Raw genomic sequence first — 22,207 nt, 5'->3', positions numbered from 1 at the left:
CAACACAAAATGAAGGTCAAAATTTGTTGTTTGTAAGTTATCTACTGGGTATTTGTGGTTTATGGGCCCAAGTGAAGAGTCTTTCCTTTTTAAAGCACAAACCACTGGCTTTTAATATGCAAAAGTTAAGGGCCCAGGAGTAAATTTGTTCTCCATCTCTACAGTGGTCTCTATGTCAGTAGCATTTGCAGCCAGCACTACAAAACAAAACGGTGAATTAACACTACCTAGTATTCTTCTTGCTTTTGTTGTTGTTGATGCTGTTGGTTTTGTGTGTGTGTGTGTGTGTGTGTGTGTGTGTGTTTTTTTGGATTTCTAGTACCAGGAATTGAATCCACGACCTCACATTTGCTAGACAGGTGCTGTGTCACTGAGCCATCTCCTTAGCTCTTGCTTTATCTTTGAAAGTATCATCTCCACACCAGACTGTCACTGAGGGACAGCAGACTTTCTCCCTGGACAGAAAACTCCTGGTTGGTCCCTATGTTTCAGGTACTTCTGTGGCTCACAAGTACAAAGTAAATAACTGTTGGGTTAGTACCAGCCATTAGAGCAGTAACAAGCCCCAGGGCGAGGGTGAGGGAGCTCCGTACTTCCTAAGATGATCTGGTTTATACTTCTGCCTGTGGCCAAATACAGATGTGAATCCATTCTTGAGAGATAGATATATGTTATCCTAGGCTGACAGTTTGGGGTGCACTTTCTTAGACACTGTGCTGAAAACAAGTGGTACCAAGAAATATTCTGAGGCATCTTGCATGTGACATAACAGTGGCTCTGGAAACCAAGGAAGCAAACAAGTTCCATTTCCTCTTTCAGCAGTGAGACTGCTACGCCTAATTTTAATTCTACATTCTACTGCTAAGCAAGTAGTGTGCTCAATCAGGCAAACTTCAAATGCTTCGTGTAAACCCTAGAGCTACCACCCCTTCTTTTGCAGAAACAGACTTTACATAAGGAAAAGCTGATCTAATAGTGAAAGTATGAAAGACTTGGCTGTTCTAGAAAAAATATTTTCTTCCAACATCACTCTAGGCAAAGACAGTTTCCAAAATTCCTACAGTCTGACAAAATTAAAATCACATGGAAAATGGTGTTGGTTTTTTTAAAAAACGAGAGAAAAATATTTTAAAATATATATTAATTCTTTAACACTTGGGTGTTGAGTACCAATAAATACTGTCAGTTTTTTAAATGAAGGTCATAATTTTTCACTGTAGAAAATAAATAAGTAATAACAGTTACACAATGACTTAGTATCACACTACAGACATACACTTGTACCTTCTAAAGCAAGAGCAGTGTTATAGTTTTTAGTCCTGAAATGCACAGCAGATGAACTCTAATAAAGGAAGCTAAATTCTATTTTGCATTACTTTAGCTTTACTCTGCTACAATGTACAACCATTTTCAGAAACACTGGCTACTGAGAGATTATGATACACAATAGGAACTGTTAAAAAAAAAGTATCTTTTTGGGGGGTTTATTTGTGTGAGTTTGTGATTATTAGAAGACAAAATTATTGAGGTCATTGGCATGGACAAAATTTTTTCTGGAGAAGAACCCACATTCATAGGGAGAAAAAGCAAAACATGGGCAAATGGAATTATATTAAATTAAAATGTATCCACACAGCAAAGGAAACCCTCAACAGCACAAAGAGAAAGTATTTCCAAACTATGCATCTGATAAGTGGTAGATACCCAAAATACATGGAGAGCTCAATAATCTCAAAGAAAAAAACAAACACCAAATAACATTTAAAAATGGACAAAAATTTAAATAGAAAATTCTCAAAAGAAGATATAGAAACAGCCAATGGGTTGATGAAAAATTGTTCAGCATCAGTAATCGTCAGGAAAATAAAAACCACAATGAGGTATCACTCTATCCTGGGGCGCGGGGGGGGGGGAATAGTTATTACCCAAAAGACTAAAGAAAACTAATACTGGGGAAAATTGAGCAAAAGGGCACCCCTGTGCATTACTGTTTGCCAGGTAATAGCCATTATGGAAAAAAGTATGGAGTGTCCTCAGTAAAATTAAAAACAGAACTACTGTATCATCCAAGGAAATGAAATTAGTATGCTGGAGAGATACCTGCCCTTCTGTATTCACTGCAGCATTGCTCATAAGAGCCTGAAAACCAATTCAGTGCTTCTACCCGTTAATGACGGGAGAAAGAAAGTATGCTACACTTAGGCAATGAATATGCTTCAGCCATAAAGAGAATGCAATCCCATCACCTGCAAGAACATGGATGGAACTGAAAATCCTTAAATTAAGTGTGAAAATGGAGACACAGAAAAACAGGTTATACATGCTCTCACTCTAAAAAAGGCAATCTCATGGGAGCTGTAAGTGTAACGGCTTACCAGAAGCTGAGGTAGAGGTGAGGCAGAGCTGGGGAAAGCTTAGCCAATGGTGAACCATGATACAGTTTAATCCTAGTTCAGAGCTGTAAGCTCTGAAGTGCTACTGTGCAGTAGGGTGACTATGGACAACAATACTGCATTGAGCATTTGTAAAAGCTAGAAGAAAGAATTTTTAAAATTTTTACCATGAACAAATAATAAATGCCAAAGGACACAGGTGTTCATCTTAATTTGAAAATCACACAACACCACGCAAAGACACATCACATTATCGCACTAATATGTACAACTTGTGTTTTTATTTAAAACTTAAGTGATTACCTTGAAAGCATACTGGATGACTTAATTTAAACTGATCTTCACTAGCATTTTCTAATTTGCCTACGAAGAACATTATTTATGCAATTCAAAACAAATAAATACACACATTAAAGTTACGGTTCCAACAACTTACCCTGAGATATAGCTGAGAGTTTTAAGAGAAATTACTGACAGAAGATAATTTCTAGATGGCATTTGTGTTCTGATGGGAAATTTATTAGAGCTGACTCTTCATTAAAAGATATGTAGTCTATAATTACACAGCCTTTTCACAACTGTCTTCTCCAGGATCCACCCCAGGTAGACTGAAGATTATTCCTCCTCTTCCTGTTGCCCTAAAACTTTCATTGCTAGTTCTCAGGCTCCATCTAACTTTCTCCCAGGGTTCTTGGTAAATACATTATTAATTGCTAACGTGTCAAGCAAATAATCAGTTCTTTCTGAACCATGTGTTAATCAAAACTGGAGGTTATACTTGATTGATGACAATCTGTGGTACTTCACCAAGAGTATCCATTTCTACACTGAAACAGAATAGCCAATCCAGTATTGCTTTATTTTAAACAATCTTTCATTAGCTAGTTTGAAAGGAAGGTAATTAAAGAGCTTATGTGTGAGTCAGCTTCTCTGTAACAAAACTCCTGAGATGATTGTCAACTTAGGAGAGGTTTACTGTAGCCCATAGTTTTGGAGGTTTCGATCTGTAACAGACTGGTCCCATCACCCTGGGCTCACGGCAAAGAAAGGATATCATGGTGGGTGGGCATGGCAAAGCAAAAGCACTCAGCTGGTCACCAGGAAACGAAAAGAACAGGAAGAGATGGGATTCCTCCAGCTTCTCTGCAGACGAATTTAATGACCTGAGGACCCTCCAGCCAAGCACCTCCTCTCAAAGATCCCAGCACCTCCCAACAGGGCATCAACCTTCTGGCAGACACTCAAAACTCAATCTGCAGCAGTTAATGTAATTTTTGCCTTTCATAATTCATTATTCCTCTCAAATTCATCTAAAGAGTGTAAGTCACCAGCTACCAGAAGTCCTGAGCTCTGTACAACTTGAGAAAGTAGGGTTAAGGAATCCGATATTCCAAATTATGTCACTCATACTCAGGCTACACTTGGTTTAGGATTCTCTGTTTAATTTGATTTACAATGCAGATTAATTATCCCTCATCTGAAATGCTTGGAACAGGAGCATTCTAACTTTTTAACTCTTTCAGATTTTAGAATATCTGCATATACATAATTAGATTTCCTGGGAAGGCAAAACAAATCTAAATACAAAATTCCGTACATTTCACATAAACCATACATATACACATATATTTTTATATACATGTGTGTATGTATAAATATATATATACATATATATACGTATATATATATATATATATATACGTATATATACTGAAAGCAATTTTATACAGTATTTAAGTAACTTTCATCTACAATAATTTAAGCATTTCAAATAGCAAGTAATTAATGGAATTATGCGCTTCTGACACCCTATTTTTGCTCGAGAAGTTCCAGATATTGGAGCATTTCAGATTTCAGGATTGGGGATGTTCCTTCCATAGAGGTGTCCTGAAAAAGGACACATTTCATTCCCCATCATGGCACTGGGGTACTAAAACCCTTCAGGTACTGCCAGCGACACAGCAGCAGACTCATGTGGTGCCTGCCCTGAAGCCTCACTTGTGCCGTCACTGGAAGGGTGCTCTATGAGCTGCAGAGAACAGATGGCAGGGAGCTACAGTTGTGGTGGCTGGAGCTGGCTGTACTTTACACGGAGAAGACATCGATGAGGTTTTGGAGTGGCACGAGTTTTCTGTTTAGAAACAACTATTTTATGCCAAAGAAGGTTAAAAACTCAAATGTCGTTTTCACCTTTGTGATAAGAGTGCTGAAAAATACCGAAGAATTGTGATTCAATTAGGACATTAACCCAAAAATGCCTTCTCTAATACCACCGTACTCCTGTGCTCAGGTTACGATGACAAAGAGCTTTGCTTTTGTTTCTGTTTTAACACTTCTAAGGTTTATGAGAAGGCCAAATTCAACCTTTGGCTGTTTGTCTTCCTCACCAATAATAGGAAAGTATAATCTTTCCAAAGGCCTCAGTGATTCATCTTTAATTCATTTTTCCTGTTTGGAACCTGGACATTTTTCAGTGCAAATGCTCTAGTAGTCCATGTTTCATTTTTAAAGAAAATGTTACAGCTCTTCCTCTGCCATTTTGGATGCACAGTACACTCAGTAATTGGCTGACTGGATAATGACTTTTTCCCAAAAGACAGTCTTATGATATAAAAAGAGTAATATATACTTCTAAACAGAACCCTACCTCCTGAAAACACAATGAATGGATCAGCATGTAGGAAGGTGTGAGTTACTGTATATGTTCTCATTCTTGGATCAGGTGTTTAATGCAGATAAGTGTACTTGATTGTTTTATAAGTTACCTACATTATTTATAGTCTTATGTGCAAATCAAATATTCTAAAACAATAAAGAAAAATTAACGAGTAAATTATCAGCCTTCCACTATTATATTCTATAGGCTAGGTGCAGTAAGGAGGGCAGAAGTGATTTGGGCATAGATTTAGAGTCAACAAGGGAAACTTCTACAAGCCCAGGGTCATAATGCATACACTTCCTTTCCCTCAGGGAAGCACTGCAGTGAACAGGGAGGCACGCCAGGAAGCTGCCAGGAAGCCAGCCAGAATGGAAGACTATCACCTGCACTCTGGGAAGTGGCAAAGAAACAGCATTCGTTCTGCAAGGGTTGCTAAATCCATGCTGCTAACATGGACTCTAGACATTGTTATTCGTATTTTCATGTTCTTTAAAAACTCAGCCCAACCAAATTGAACTGAAGCACTGACACATACATAAAAAGAATTTTCAGTAATATTTTCTGCCTCCTATGAGAGTTTATGCTGACCTATAAAAGAAAAAGAAATGGAAAAAATACAGCTCCACACACATAACACACATTAGTGAACCTTTTGTAATTGCTTTGTGGTGAAAGACAACATTAAAAATAGACATTGGAAGCATTTAAATGAAAAATTATCCAGCATTTCACACTGCAGTCAAATTTTGCGTTGACATTTCCCGCAAGGGCAAATGGGAGGGAAAAAAGCCCAAAGCTTTCAGCATATATTTAAAACAGCATGCCACACAAAAATGATTGGCAATGGAGCAATCACCATTCTGCAATTCTTACCCAATAAATTGGACAAAATCACTGCAATTTCATATAAATGTTCCTTTCAGGTGTATTTTTCAGAGTAGGCATTATATTTTATTCTAATGTCCTTTCTTTCCTCTTTGCCTCCAACCTAGTTGCATCCCAGAATTTTCATATAAAAGGAATATACGATAATGATTATTTATTATTTGTTTCAGATTTATCAAGGTTGACTTACTTGTGTTTAATTAGTATTATTAAGCACATAAATAAAATGAGGAAGTGAAACAAACAGTTTGTAAATTATGCCATCTTTTTAAAAGACTCAGTTTGGGTTGGCAAAAGTCCTCTGATACATGACCTTCATTGCATTGAACACTAACCAGGCACCATCCTTAACAATGAAATTTTATTTTTAAAAATAAGGACAAACTGCGTCATTAATAAGTTCTTGGCAGAAAAGTCCAGTGGCTTCCTGGTGAGGTAAAAGCTACTCTATTCTGTGTTTTCAAGGTGGTGGCGCCTCTGCTGCCCAAACCCATGCCTTCCGTTTTATCAGGAAGATCTGCTTGTTGGGGGGAAATTATAAACAGTAAAAATAGTGTTTATATCTTATCCGTAGGTCTACATCTTAGCAATCATCTAATAACTCTGTGATCTGCAAGTCTAACTTTCAGTAAACCACATCCCCTTATAGTGGGGAATGTATTAAGCTCTCCTCTTTCCTCTCAGAAAGAGGAGTCATCATAGCTGCAATGGCCCTCCTCAATTCTCACCCTAACTGTTCTTAAGAAGGGACCACAGTAACTCTGCTAGTCCTGTACCGGGACAGAACTACCGCTTGGATTGCATAGTTCTAATCACAATGTGGAAAGATGAACTGAAACTGTCAAATGAGTCCCCTTTATACAGGCCAATCAATCCTGATGGTACAGTGTGAGAAGAGTACGGATGCAGCAGAATAACATTCCTTGGCAAATGCAAAGAATTCAGTCTTCATCAAATCAGTATAGACTTCCTACCAAGAAGAATGCAGGAAGAACATTTAATACTTGAGGATGGAACTCAACTTTGTTTTAAAGAAAAGAGGGTTTTGTAATTCTCACTTTTACAGACGCTTTGTTGAAGATGCCTAGAGTGAGAGAAGTTAAGAAATACATGTCAGCACACTTACAGCATGCTTGTCAAGGCTGCAGATATGGAGACACTGGAACAGTCTCCTAATTCTCCATATACTGCTGACCCTAGGGCCTTCGGATTCTCAGTGTTAGCAGAACAGCCCCTCTGTGGCATTGGAGACCTCCAAGCATATGGCTGGCCTAAGCTGAGATGGTTTTTGGAATCCTGGGACACTCTAATGAATACATGCATCTTTTTTGAGGCCCTGATGAGTATGTGTACCATCTGGCAGGCTGCTAGAATTCTAGCAGTAAGCTCAATGCACACATCCATTACTAGAGGCACCATGCTGACCTACAGCAGTACCAGCAAGAGAAAAAGGCAGCCAAGCTACATCCCCCCGCCCCGAACCCATTCCTTCCACCCCTAATGAACGAGCTCAAATGACAGTGAAATCTCTGCACTCACAGCTTTAATTATGGGCATGAGCAGAAAGAAACACACATAAGAGAAACAGAAAGTATATAAGACCTGGTTATGTTTGACTTTAAAGATTTGTTGTCATTTGCATAATACACTGCAAATGAGTTAAAAACTGGATTCTACTAAGATTAGACATCACAAGCTATGATCAATATAATCCTTCTTAAACATCAATGAGGCACTGAAACAAGATGTAAGCTCATCTCCCTGTTCACTTTTTTGGCCTGTTTTCCTTCCTCTCAAAGAGGTAAGAGAGTAAGTTATGTAGATATCTGGGGGAACATAATTCTAGGTGGAAGGGGTGTCAGGTGAGAGGGAGGCTGCACTGTCCTGGGGGATGGCAGAGAGACCCAGCTGAGCAAACGGGTGAGGAAGAAGGAAGATGAGACATGTGCACCCTTGCAGAGCTGGCTGTGTGTCACTGGGAGGTCTGGCTCTTTAAAGGGATATTGTATTTCTTTCCGAGAGCCCACTGAACTGATTCCCAAACAACTGAGTGATGATTCTGATGCTGTCAGAAGACGCCAGCTCTAAGTCCTGCTAGGAAAAATTTAGCAAAGGTGTGTGAAGCAGAAGAGGTTATCTTCCAGGATATCATGGTTTGGTGCCCTTGCCCTGTGAAGACAGATAAAACTGACCTTAACTAAATCATTTGTTCTGAAACTGATTTTCCAGATGCAAGTAAAAGGAAGTCGATTGGGAACATCAAACACATACATACAGATTAAAGGTTTGGAAATGTAATGAACATAAGCACATACATACAAACTGGGCCACTGTAAAATTTCTTGAGTATTTTGAATAGCCATTTCTGGGCACATTTCTGCATACAGTCACACCATGGTTTACCTGTCAGATTCAGGATCTAGAACCCTTAGCTTCTACTCCAAACTCCATCTCAGGGCCTCTGGTTGAGGAGCTGGATGAATCTGTGGCTCTGGGAGCATGTGGTATGCAGTTTCTGTATCATACCAGATCTTTTCACTCCAGAAAAGTCTTATGCTGACCACACCCCACCACTCTAGCAGAATACAGCATGGTGCCAAATTATTCTTTGCAACCTGTGAAAAGGATACTTCTCCCAGGTCTGACCTCAATTATTTTTAAGGAGAACTTACAAAGATTCTAGGTTTTGGGAATCCTCAGGCATAAAAGACAGTGTCAGCCTTAGTTTATCATTATAGCCTGTTTCCAACAAGATATGCGCACTGGTGATGCCATAAAGCCTTCACCCAGTAGAGAACAGGAAAAAGCTCCTCTGAGCAGAGGACACAACCAGTGCGAAGCAAAACCCACCTCCTCAGTCACTGGGTACCTTTCCATTTTTAAAACTGAGGGGTGGGATGGGGAGAGAATATTCACATTATTTCTTCTAGTGACATACATGTTTTAACCAGAGACAAATGCACAAGAATAAGATGCACCTTCAGAATAAATTCCAACCAGAAGATTGCAGATTTTAACCAGATGCTGCATGAAAGATATTCACCTTGATATTCTGAAAACCAAAATTTGGGGAGAAATTCAAACTGGAAGATATGAATTGGAATTTAAATCTACCACTGGCTACCTGTGCACCTTTGGGCAAATTATTTAACATCTCTGAATCTCCTTATTTTTACTAATAAAATCAGAAATCCTTAATTTTAAAAAACAGTATAAAAATAAAAATATGGTGTTGAGTAACACATAGGCAAAGTGTCCCTAAACTGCAAAATGCTACCCTGATATGAATTTGTTTAATATATTTTGAGACTTGACTAGTTGGAAATATAACTTAAGGAACTAGAGATTTTAAATCAATCCATTTTTATAAAAGTTCTTGGTTCTACTACTTGTTAGAAGATCTCAAATGGTATAAACTTTTCTCCTTCTCCTGTAACTTGTTTGCTTCCTACAATGAATTAGTGGCAAGTACCAGAAGCAACTGCTGAAACTAAGCCGACTTGGCTTCTCAATTCCTTCAGTGTATTATTTCATAATGAATTTGAGTAAGAATAATGGAAGCTCCTTACAATCAATCCAGCATCCAGAGGGAATGTAAACTAAGGTGTTAAATATATGTAAAACACATTAGAAAATCCACTGAAATCCTCTGAATCTATTTTTTTAAGCAGTTTCATCTAATTCCAGGTATATACTCACATGAACTTCCAAAGTTACTTGAAAGGATGTAACTTCAATTCATTATGAATTACAAGATGTATCCTTCGTTTTCCTATAGTTTACAACCATCTCTTTATAACCAGAAAGATGATTTCCTTAAGTGAAGCAGAGGCACTTTAGTGGATAATCAAGGCATAAGCAATTTGGAATGGACAGATAGAAAGCAGTTCTCTTGGAGCAGCTAGCAAAACAATTCCCCAGGGTCGACAGGCTGGTGCAGATTTAAGAGGGCTCTAAAAATGTCACTGTCAACTACAGAGTATGCTGTGGGCTTAGAGTAGGAGCTCTGGTACCAGATAAAGGGCGGCATGGTTAAATAAAACTACAGCACTGCGCAAGACATCACTGTGATTAAGTGTGGCATGGAAATGAGACATATCACAACTGCTCAACCACCTGAGGAAGGCAGAGACCAGCAGTCTGTTGGCAAAATGCATGCTGTCTGGGCACACTTTGTTAATGTCCACTGTATTTGTTGAAAATACCAAAATTACTTCTAACATTGCAAATAAGACAATTCCCCCTTAAAACTCAGGACTTCTGCCCTCGGAAGAATCAGAAGATAGGTGGCAACCTAGGACTTGCATTTCCATGAGCGAGCGGGCTGAAGCCAGTCCACTGCCTTCTTCCAATTATGCATTCTCCAGCCAGCCTCAAGTCTTTAATCCACCTTGTCCTGTGTGCTCCACTCACCGGCACATTTGCAGGAATTTGGGTTGCTTTTGTCCAGCTGGAAGAGGCAGAGGGTTGAGAAAGGCTGATTTGATTGACTAGTTGTACCAGGGATTTGAACTCATGACCTCACATTTGCTAAGCAGGTGTTTATGCTGCTAAGCTAAATCCCCAGTCTGATTATATTTACTTTTAACAGGCCCAAAATGTATATGCAATCAATTCAGAGAAGCATAACAGAGCTAGGTAAGCCAAGAAGACCCATAAAAGTTAGATGGGTAAGGTTAAGGTAGGTCATGGAAGGGCCAGGTTGGTGACTGAATGTTTATCATCTTACTTTCTCCTGTTATGTGGAGAATGTAAAGCAGACAGCACAGTTCCTTTTACCCTAAATAAGGCTTTTTTGGTTAGGACTCCCATGAAAAACAGCATTCTTAGAGCCTACCAGAAGTACCATCTTTGCAGCTTTTAAGTTAGCGACATAACATACATCTTCTTCCCTCTCCCCTTCAATGACAACTCTAGACTAGGTGAACATTATTGTCTGATGTCACAGTTGAAGAGGCTGGCGCTTAAGGACCTCTGTCAAAATGGAATTCAGACAGGACTGGACTGGACTTCTGGCAGTGTGACCCTGGCTTCTCCACCCTCAACAATGCTCCATCTTGTCTTGAGAGGGCCATGACACTCCTTCAACCTTCCTGGCACTGTGAGCACTGAGCCGCCATCAGCAGCAGGCCAGGGACTGAGAAGGTTTCTCACTTACTAGGAGAATCTTTCCCTCAGTGAACCCACCCTCAAAACCTCAGATGGCCAGGACTCGCTCAGATATGTCTAGAATCATCCCTTATTTGTTCATAAAAGTCCTGCAAATATTTTGGCAAATAAATTCAGAAAGGCGGAAACACTAATTATTAGGCAGAGACAAATCTGCAGTAATAAAATAAACAACAAAGTGCCTTTTCAGCGCTGCTATTCAATGTGCCTTCCTGTTGCCAGTGCCACGAAAAACACTATGGGAATGGCCTAGAGGAGATGAAAGAGGAAATGACTCCTTTAAAGACCATGTCCTGTGGGCACAGAGCTGCCTTTCAGTTTGCTACAACAGATAGCAAAAAGGAAGGGTGGGTAGTAGAATTTGTAGGGAGAGAAAAATACTTTCAAACAAAGTTACTAACAACACTGTTAAGGCAGGGCATTTACAATTAATTCTTTAATAATGAACTTTTCTTAAGCTTGGGAAAGATGACTTGAAAGATTTGAAAAATAAAGGTTTCCTCAAATGGTCACTAACACCCCTGAACCAGGCCACTGTCAAGACAAAAGTCTGTGTTGGGCACTTCACCTGTGGCACACAGGTCCCAGAATTGTCAACGTCCAGGCCCCCGAGGGGGTGTGCCTCGGTGCACTCTGCCTGCTGGGGTGGGAGACAAGACCACTTTTTCTACCCTGTCCACAAGTGCTCTGTGTGCTAGCAGCAGCCCCTAGTCTGCATGTTTTAGCAGCTGTCCCTTCAAACTTCCCAAGTGTCAGCAGTACCCCAGATTTCAGAACCAGCCATGCAGGACCTTAGACAAACCACGTAAGAGATTTCCCGCTTTATTTTTTCATCTTTAACAGTCAGAATGGCCTTGTCTGCTTGCCCCACCTCCTTAGGACTGTTACAAAGCAACTACAAAAGTCTAATGGAAGTTCTTTCTTCAACTCAGCCTAACAATGGTTTCTACAGAGCTTTCCTGTGTACTAACACCACATTCTTCCTCCTCATTCAGATTAAAAGTGAAGAATAAAGATCATGCATTCAGTGACAAGCTAAGCGGCAAGGACTTACAGAGCCACTTGAACAGGGCGGCTTCCACTTTTCAAACAAATCACATACTTTCATGTGCCTGAATTCAAGCCATTCTCACAGATCACCAAGCCACTGCACTCTGGTTTATGATGCAACTCTCTTTTAACAAGCAGCTCCACTGCTGGCACCATCTCCTATTTCAAACTCCAAATTGGCTTGTTTACCCCGACAGACTGCTGGGGCACATACTCCTGGCAAACAAGCTGGCAGCTCACTAAGGATTCCAGAGTTGACCTGGCCAGGCAATGCTGGAACCAGTGTTCCCACTGCCTGCAGAGGTGACAACCCGTCGGTGTGGAGGGAACAAGCATCTGTCTGTCCAGGGGCCCCTTCCCTGCCATGCTGAGGGCTGTGGTCCTGCATGCTCACCAGAACCATGGCATCATCATAAGTTGTACTGGAGGTGGTTCTGCCTCCCTTAAAGCAGTCTGGCCTGGGCCTGGAGATGGCCAACCTTCCAAGTTGTTGTTTGTTAACGAAAAAGAAAAGGCGCTCGCAGGCTTCAAAGTCCAACTCAGAACCAGTGGTAAATACTGAGCCACAAAACGCAGTGATGTGTTAGCCAGGACGCCATTCCAGACACATGTTCCATTGAGAAGTATCTCAGCGTGCAGCGTGCAGAAGAGTGAGTGGTGACAGGCACCCAGCCCTATTGAGCAGAATGCAAGCTGAGTGACATCATCCTCACATGCTCTATTCGGCACGAGAACCCAGTGTGCACTACCCGACACGCTGTGAATGAGAAGGCATGAGTCACAGGGCACACCCCCACTCGCCGGCTCCGGCTGACAGCAAAGGACTCACTTACTGCACTGTGCGAGAGTCCACTGATAACTCCCCAGGGCTTCCCGGAAAGGAACAGTGCCCCACAGAGATGGGTGAATGAAAACATGACACTCCAAATAAACATTGAAAACCACCTAATAAATAGAAAAAATAGTCTCTTATCAAAAATTCTAACTACTTCGTAGTGTTTTACTTCTCCTAAACCACAAACACATCCCTGACCCTAAGGTGTTGGGAATTTAGTTAGTGGCCTGTGTTGATTTGACCCTACCCTCTAAATTCCTTCACTTGCCAGAGCTTTCTAAGCCATCTCCCATCTAACCTTAATGAAAAACCGTCATTTTTTCGTCTTTTCAACCCACTTCGTGCTGGCCTATTGGACTTTATCTTCCATCTGTATTGCAATTCCACAAAGCAAGAACTGGCTGAAGATGGTCAGATCCATGGGCCTGTGTTTCATTTTTCTTTTTTTTTTTTTTTTTTTTGTCTTTTTCATTTTTACCGGTACCAGGGATCGAACTCACGACCGCCTGCTTACAAGGCAGGTGCTTATGCCGCTGAGCTAAATCCCCAGCCCTGTGTTTCATTTTTCTACTCGCCTGCTTTGCATTTCTATCCCACCAGTAGCACCTTACCAGTCCGGTCAAATGTTTCACCTAGCACCATGCCAGTACCCCCAAATGGTACATCCCGCACTGACAGCCACTGGCACCCTCTATCCACCTCCCCACTTCTCCAAAGCTGCTCTCTCTCTTGTTCTGTCAAGAGTTCATGTGTCTCATTCACAAGTCAGCTCTGCCAGAGACACTGGACAGCCTGGCTCCTCTCTGCCCCTACGTCCCTCAAATGCAATTAATTATTACATATTATTGGACTGCCTTTGTGCCCACCTTTCCTTATTTCTCTCCTCTCTACTTCCTCTCCCACTGCCTTGGAGCTTTCTTTCCTACTTGAACCACAGCAACAGCATCTATAATCACCTTCTTATAGCATTCTCTACACTGATACAGGGTGATTTCCGGTGGATATTAATCCAGCTGCATCATCACCTGCTGCAAATCACTCCGTAACTCCCTATGGCCTGTAAGATGGAGTATTTCTGATTGCAAGCCTTCAGGATTTCCTAGCCCTTACTGGTCTAGCTCTTTCATCTTAGTCCCATGGGCTTGCTTTCAGTTCCTGAAACCTGGCAAGCCCATGAAGACCTTCATGCTTTTTCTCTGCAAGGTTCTTTTGGCCTCGCATGTCCTTTGTCCTAGGGAAACGCTGGCACACATCCCTTGTGACCCAACTTAAATATTTCCTTTCCTCTCCTGCCCTCCCATCTCCCCTTCATGACCCCAGATACCATCACTCCAGTCTTTTCCCTCCTAAAGTATCCTGGGCATCTCTACCCCAAGTCTATCTCGCCCAGGGCTCGTTCCCTGCCAACCATGACTGCCATGTTTCCCCATTCTCCAGCTTCTACTGAGGACCTGGCAGCATGTAAATACATACTTAGTAAATGTTTACTGGAGGAGGAAGAGAAGACGTCACTCTCTCCGAGGCCTTCACACACAGGTGTAATTTCAGTCTTTTTCTGTACAAAGCTGTATTTACAAATCTACACACACATATTTATTTTATCAGGCAAGGTCATTGCTAAGTTGGAGAAAAAGAATCCAGTCAAGCTGTACCTTGGCTTGAAACCAGAGAGGAAAAGACTGAGAAAGCCAGGTTTTTAGCTAAAGTGCTCTCAAAACAGGTAATGGGGAGCAGGATTATATTCAAAATACATCAAACACACTGAACTCCTCCTCCAAAAAATGTGGTGAATGGGAAGATGAGATGGTGATGGGAGGGGAAATAATTGAAATATGTTATGTGCACATACTAAGCTATGAAAATGAAATCCATTAATCTATATAACAATACGCACTAATAAAAAACGTGGGGAAAAAAGATGCCTATCACATAGGACTTACCTTCTCCTGCCAAGGAATTTAAAACATTCATTCATAAAGTTTCTTGATAGGTCTAATTTTCTCAATATTCCAGGTGGTTCAGCTGGGGAGGCAGAGCAGTGCTTCTGTTACGTATCTTTGCTCCAGTAACTGTGTCCCCGCCTAATCTCTTCAGTTGGCTTCCAACCAGGTCCCGTTTTGGGGGTGCTTACATACAGGCCTATGCTGGGGGTGATTACAAATGTTGGGGAGCCCCACACTGTGCACAATTTACTTTGCCTACTTTTAATTGTTGTTGCTTTACTTCTGTTGCTATAGAGACCCTTTTTTCTCAGCTCCATTATTTTTTAACTTTGTGCAATATACACCAACTGAGTCAGCACCTCCTTTTTCAATGCAGTTTCAGAGAGAGGTGCCTTGGGTGGGTGGGGCTTAAATGGTTTATTCTCCCAAATTCTGGGTTTAAAAAAAAAAAAGCTGGGGATTTAGCTCAATTGCTCAAGCGCTTGCCTAGCACGCGTAAGGTCATGAGTTCGATTCCCAGTTCCAAAAAAAAAAAAACTCAGTAAAGATTCCTGTTCTTATAAACCGAGTGCTTAAGTAAACAGAGCAGGTGCCAAAATCAATAGGATATGGAAAATGAGATTTTGCAGATTATTTATAATGGGGATCAACTGCTGACACAGAATCAAGAATTCATACTGATTTGAGGGGGAAAAAAAAAACATGAAAAGGGAAATCACCAAATTTCCAAATGTGGGGTGGGGTGAGGGCAGGGCTCGCATGCCTGCACCCAGGAGAGAACAGGCAGAGAAGAAACTTCCATTCTACTCCACTGGTGCTGTACAAAATTCTGCGTACCTGCTGTGTGACTGAGCCCTGCACCCACGTCATCAGATGCCACTTTGCCTGCTTGCATTCAGGGTCCCAAGCACAAGCCCTTCAGTGAAGCACGAGGAAAGGAGTACGATTGTGCAGGAGGAGGATGACAAGGCAATGCAGAATCAGTGTGCTCCGCCTGCAGGGACCCCGGGTCCTTGGGATGGTCTGCAGGGTGCACTGACTGTGCCCAGCTGCACCCCTGGCAGGGCCTGTGTCAGCAACAGGCCTTAAAGGGTCGAGCCTTCATCTTTGCACACCTGTGTGTATTTACACTCCTTTTCCACTTCGTTTCATGGGTTATTTCATCCCAAAGAATGGGAAATTTGTCAGCCCAAAGGCAGAACTGGGTCTGAGTTACATTTCTGTGTGGTCCTTGGAGCCTATGGCTACACTAAACTTCTTAGTTTCTGGACAGAAAGTACGGCATGAGATCTATGAGCTCAAAGGCACATTCCGAAATTTATAAACAGTGCATGCAAGCAGTACTGACAGGGCCTAGTACAAGGCCAATGGTTAATATGTATTGTGGTGCCTTTATCATTATCATTTCTACTACTGGATATATTCTTCAGATTCTGATTTTAGTCAGTGTCAGTGTAAAATTCTATTTCAAAAATCATTTAACAAGAAAGCAAAGCCAAGAGGCCCTTCTCTTCACCAAGAATTCCACAGTCCTCCTGACAATCTTCCTGGATGGAAGACTTCAAATGGATTACTAGTACTTATCTATGCCATGCCCTAGGAACCTTGATCAACTGACAATTTAAAAAATAAACCTATGATATGCATAACCATAGGTCAGAGATGCAGGCATGCTTGGTAGAACACAAAATGGCTACTCCTGTATGTCCTGTTACTTCATTAAACTTCAATTTTATATATTTGTGAAATTGCTACCAAAAAAAAAAAAAAAAACAAACCAAAGGCACTATTTCATCAGCAAAAGTAATTATCTAATATCCACCCTGTCCTATTTCTAAGAATTTTCCATTATTACATAAACCACCTAAATGAATTTTGGAGCACCTGTAGGCAAGAGGACAGCACGTGCTGAAATCTGTTAACATGATAATGATAAGCCACTGCTATAGGAAAAAAATGAGGATGTGTATACTCCTATAATTATTTCTGAACCTACTAGAATACTATTCTTATCCTGTAATCCAAGATAGAGTCATACTGATCACTTATCTTCCTCATATCCTGTGTACTTTTTATGGTTCTGACATAGAAACTGATAAGTACATAGTACAGAAGACTATGGGGTTAACTTTTGGAAAATGCTCAGTTTCACTTGTTTCTTTCTTCACTTTTAGCCCAGAGATTAATGTGTTTAAAAGACTACTCAAGACGCAATGGCTAAGGAACAGTGTCTCATGAGAAAAAAAAACTGAGTAACTTCAAGGTCAGACTTAATAATTCCCACAATTAGTTAGGAATTATAGGTTATATTAATTTTCTAATCATAATTCTGGAAATATGTTACATTGGAATTATCTGGGAATGCTGAACAGAAATAGAGGAAACATTTGTCAGGTGCAAGGCTAAACACAAGTTATGCAGGGTAAGTGGCAATGATGTGCACGTTGGGAGAGTTTTCTGTTCAATGACTGCTTCAAGTTTGTTTTGTTTGTGCTTACTCTTTAAGATGCCTCCAAAGCCTGAAACAAGCAAGATGTACAAACATCCTATTTTCGCAGCCCTGGATTGATTTACTCATCATTAATAAATATGTGAATGCTTTGAAGGAGATGAGGCAAGGGCAAGCAATTTCACCATGAGCCAGGCTCCGCTGGAGTGGTGTGCCTGGCACAGCAACAGGGAACAAGGTGCCAACCACAGAATTCACAGCGTGGCTTCTCGCTAGAGATGTAAACTATGTCTTCACTCACAGCTCCCCCTGGAGAGCAATGTTCTAGGCCTGTACTGTGATTCTGCTTGATATACCTGTTAAACCAGATCATGGTTTAACATTTCTTCTCTTTGCCCTCTGTGAAATGAGCCCTGTTTTGCAGGAAAACACACAACATGTGTATCAGTTGGGAACAAAAATACTGTAATTAAACATGAAGAAACAAATATGGCTATTGACAGCAAGAAGACAAATGCCATCATGGGTAATGTTAATCTATTAACACATCTGGAGGCTTTAGCCTCCTAACAGAGCCCCACTACACACAGACAAAAATACAGTTAGGAGCACTCTAAACAAAAGCCCTCCGGCTGTCTACAGTACACGGCATGGCATGCACGCACAGCTGAGGTGAGAAGCAAGATGAGGGCCAGTCAAGTGCAAGTATCTGTTGCTATGCCATGCTTGTATCATGTGCAAAAAACCATTCTGACTTAGTTCTTGTATCTCACATCTACTTTAGTCAGTATGTATATGCATAGGATAAAGTCAGCCCAGAGACAGGAAAATCACAAAGTATGGCTGAATTCCTGGGACACAGTCTGCCTCAGGACTGTGTTTACTAAGTATTTGTTGGATGAATAACCGATCTAAACATCATTTACGTTTGCTCAGTGCTCTGGCTGAGGCAGCACCAGCTTTTGGCTGCATGGCATTCCTGGCTTACACAGGTGTTTCATTCTGAGAATGGGGTGGGCAGAGGTTCTGATCTACAGATACAGTCCACATTACCCTGCAGTCATCCCCTGCCTGAGGCACGGCAGGTGTCTAGATCCTCGGCGCTGTAACTTTGGACTCTGCTTGTCTGTACAAAAGCCAAGAGCACCACTACCTCAAAGCAAGGGAAATGAGTATGTCATATGCAAATGATCAGAGTACTGCCTAAAGAAGGACTGTGGGGTTCACAAATACACACGTGTACATTTACATACTAGTTCCCAAAAGTAACGGAAGCTGGAAAGCTGTGTTTGTGTTGTATGTATAAACTATTGTAACTATAAATTAACAAGTGATTAGGTCAATTTGCTCAGCCTTTTAGCAAACTAAGGCAAGTACGATTTTTTTCCAGAATAAGGAAAAATATTAATGATACTGATATTTTACAAATAGTATTTCACAGTTTACAAGTAGCAGAAGGTAACACCTATGAGACTGCTGTGTAACAAAAACCCTTAAGGAGGCTAGGCTCACTCCCAACTTTAGAAACAGAGATTAAATCTTTCAGTAGAGTCACAGTAGGAGAGACTAGATACAGAACAATTGCCTGTCAAGATTAAGGAAACATTTTTATTTAATTACTTTAAAATTACTTATATGATACATGATAGATTTATATTTACTAGTACTTTCTAAATGGATCTTTTCAGCAGGTAACTAAAAAGTACTCCAGGGATAGTCTGTGTATTAATTAAGCTTGGTTATGTTTTCATTACTTAATTTTATAAAAACAGTAATATGAAATAAATAAAAACTATTGAAACAATCTCATAGCAGCAATTTTTAAACATATTTCTCTGTTTAAAGGGGCATTTTGTGACAAGAGTGGAAGCAGTGGCATTAGTACCACCCAGACGGACCCCTCTTCTCAGCTCCCTCCTCACTGGCTTCCACTTGACCACCACCACCTCCAGCACCACATGGAAGCTGGGCAGGGCACACTGGTTGGCCAGGAGGGACGGTCACACCCATTAGAGCTCGAGTGGGTGGAAACCCAAACATGGAATTGGCCGGACAGTCTTCATCCTGCTGGCACCAGCACCCCGCTACCTCAGGCCCTTCTCTTTACCAAACATGGAATGGTCTGTTGTGAAATTCAATTACTTTCAACAGGCGTTAGCACGTGACCTGTATCTCTCAGCTTTGTGTGATCAGGAATGTGCACTCCCTGAAACTCCAATTTAACACTACTACACTTCTTACTTACATCTGTGTTTCAACTGCAGGGATCCAAACCGCATATATTAGCACACACTGTATTCAGACCTAAAGGGCTGGGGAGTGGAAGAGAGGCAGAAGGAGCGAGAAGAGGATCAAGGAAGGAAGGAGGAGGGCTACCTAAATTTCTGCCCTGAACACTGATGCCTGTTAGTACTGAAAGGAAAGATCTTTATACTCCTTAAAAGGCCATTTTCTTTTCTTCTGTTTAACTTAATGAAAAAAACAATTCATAGGTAAAATGTTGAGATGGCAATAAACACTTTTTTTCTCTCCAGTTCTGAATTGAGGTTACATGTTTCACATAGCATTAAGCTTCCTTTTATTTCCTTACAAACTTCCCCAAAGCTTTTTTAAACAGAGCTGTCATCTCTGTTTGTTCCAGTCCCTGATTTACAAAGACTCCATGGATGAGAGCAAGTACCAAGTAGGAAAGTTACTGCAGCATTTCCATTACAAACCAGCTTTTGCATCTACTCTTCCTGCTTTCCACAGCAATAGCTTCTGCTCTCCCCGGCCCTGTCAAATGGCAGCAGAGGAGGAATTTAAGTTCCAGGGGGATCAGAAGGTTTTCCGTTCTGGCCCAATCACAGGATTGAGTCACTAAACCTAGCAGTAGTGTAGATTCTCGATCCAGAGACAAGACTTTGGCCATGTAACCTGAGAGAGCTTCCCAACACAAAACACAGGTTGGTCCAGCTGGGTACCACTGTTGGACAACTGCAGTTTCGGAGAGACTGAAGGATGGGTTCTCACCCCGTCAGTCATGTCAGTCATCTGGGGTAGCCGCAGCCACAACCTTCATCTCACTGCCAGAGGAGGGTTTGGTGTCCACTTCTTACTATTCCCATTATCGCCTCGGTCAGGGTCCTGCTCTCCATGCACTGCTGGCACAGCTCTCTCAGGACTCTCCAAAGCGCCACCCAAGCTTTCTCTCAGTCCTTACCTGCCTCCACAGTCCCTGGCATGTGAGCTGCTTCCTTCTCCTTGGGACTGTGCCTTGTGCTCCATCAGTCTCTCCTGTCATGCCTCTTTCCTCCCTAGGCTTCATAGTTTCCTATGACTGACCCTCATGTGCAATTCTCCCCCAAAACCTACGCTAAGTCTGGTGTTTCCCTCTTGTACCAGGCTCCCTGCACCAGGCTGGACATTCTCTGGGCTGTAGCTACCACCTGCATGTAAGTCACACCCAAGCTTACTACTTCTTCAGCCCACACCTTCAAATGTCCTGAACCTGCTTTGTAAAAGCCTAGGGAACCAAAGTCAGTTTACTCTTCTTGGCCTCTTCCCGCCTTTCCCGTTTCCGTTAGACTTTTCACATCTATCTTTCAGGCCCCGCCACCAGCTGTAAGTATCTACTTCCTGGATCAGTTTTGGTCCACACATCACCCACAATAGCGCAGTCCCGTGTTCCCTGTGCTGATGTCACCTGCGTGGGTACCAAGAGCCTGACCTAAATGCAAATCCCTAAGGTCCTCTCCAGTCCCATTTGAACACGCCTCACTACCATTCCACAGCACAACTGTGACACTCCACACAGTCCTGATGAAAAACAAAGTGAAATCCAGAACCTAAAAGCTAATGCATATACATCCACATAGTACATTTAGTGAAGTTATCCTATTCCGTAATGGATTTTGTTTGTTTTGCTTTATCTACAGAAGGTGGAGCTGAAATATAATTCATTTTAAAATGTCATTAAATCAGTACCACATGTTGACCCATTTATCTGTTTGGCTAGCCAGTATATACTAAAAAAAAAAAAAAAAAAAGTTAATGAGCCATTATTAGTATAAAGCCTGAAAATATGATTTTAAAAAACTTCTATGTAATGTAGAATCTTTAAAGTAAAGGAGTAACAGTGGTCTTTTAATCTAAAGATGACATTGACTCTAAGCCCTGGTGAGATAGACCCAGAGTGATAAAAGATCCAAAGCTCAAGAAAATTAGCTCATTCTGATGTTCATTTCTTTGCAGATTTGGATAGACGATGTATACAGCATTTTTTCTATGAAACTGAGATTTTTGTGTACATTTATAAACATATATACATTCATGTCTTTGCGGGGAGACAGAAGTACCTTAAGCTAGCACCAGCCACCAAGCACACAGAGAAGCCAAGGGCCAGCCATGCAGGCTGCAGAGTAACTACATGTCCCTATCTTATAGCTATTCTGGACCCTAAAAAAGAAAAGCTCTTGTTGGTTCAGCAAGTCACTTGTGAGCTAGCAAAATCACAACTTTCTGCACTCTATTTAATAAAGAATGTAGTGACAAAAAACATTTAATTTCTTGAACGAAAAAAAACTCCTTAATACATGGACCTCTGTAACTTATCCTTTATATCAGAAAGGGTAGAAAAACAATGAAGTGTGGCTTTGTGCAAACATTTTCCAAATGAGGCTAACATTCTATTCTTGCCAATTTAACACAAGCCATAAAATGCTCAGATTCCTAGCAAACCTCCCCAGAAAGCAGAATCCATCTTTGCAAGTAACACAGCTCAGAGAGATCTCCAAGCTGGGAGAAGAGAATTACTCAGAGGTCAGGGTCTCTCTAGCTTCAACT

At 41.2% G+C, this 22,207-nt stretch overlaps 1 protein-coding gene across 1 annotated transcript in view; it reads right to left on the bottom strand.

Annotated features, from left to right (window-relative positions):
• Positions 1 to 22,207, bottom strand: part of Gnaq (G protein subunit alpha q) — a 283,318-nt gene that overhangs the window by 96,224 nt on the left and 164,887 nt on the right. The window lies entirely within an intron of this gene.

Source organism: Cavia porcellus, unplaced genomic scaffold (assembly GCF_034190915.1).
Source record: "Cavia porcellus strain 051 isolate PalLab524CR breed Dunkin Hartley unplaced genomic scaffold, mCavPor4.1 scaffold_1, whole genome shotgun sequence".
NCBI lineage: Eukaryota > Metazoa > Chordata > Mammalia > Rodentia > Caviidae > Cavia > Cavia porcellus.
The sequence above is the reverse complement of the archived record's forward strand: the minus strand, read 5'-3'. Positions and strand labels throughout refer to the sequence as shown.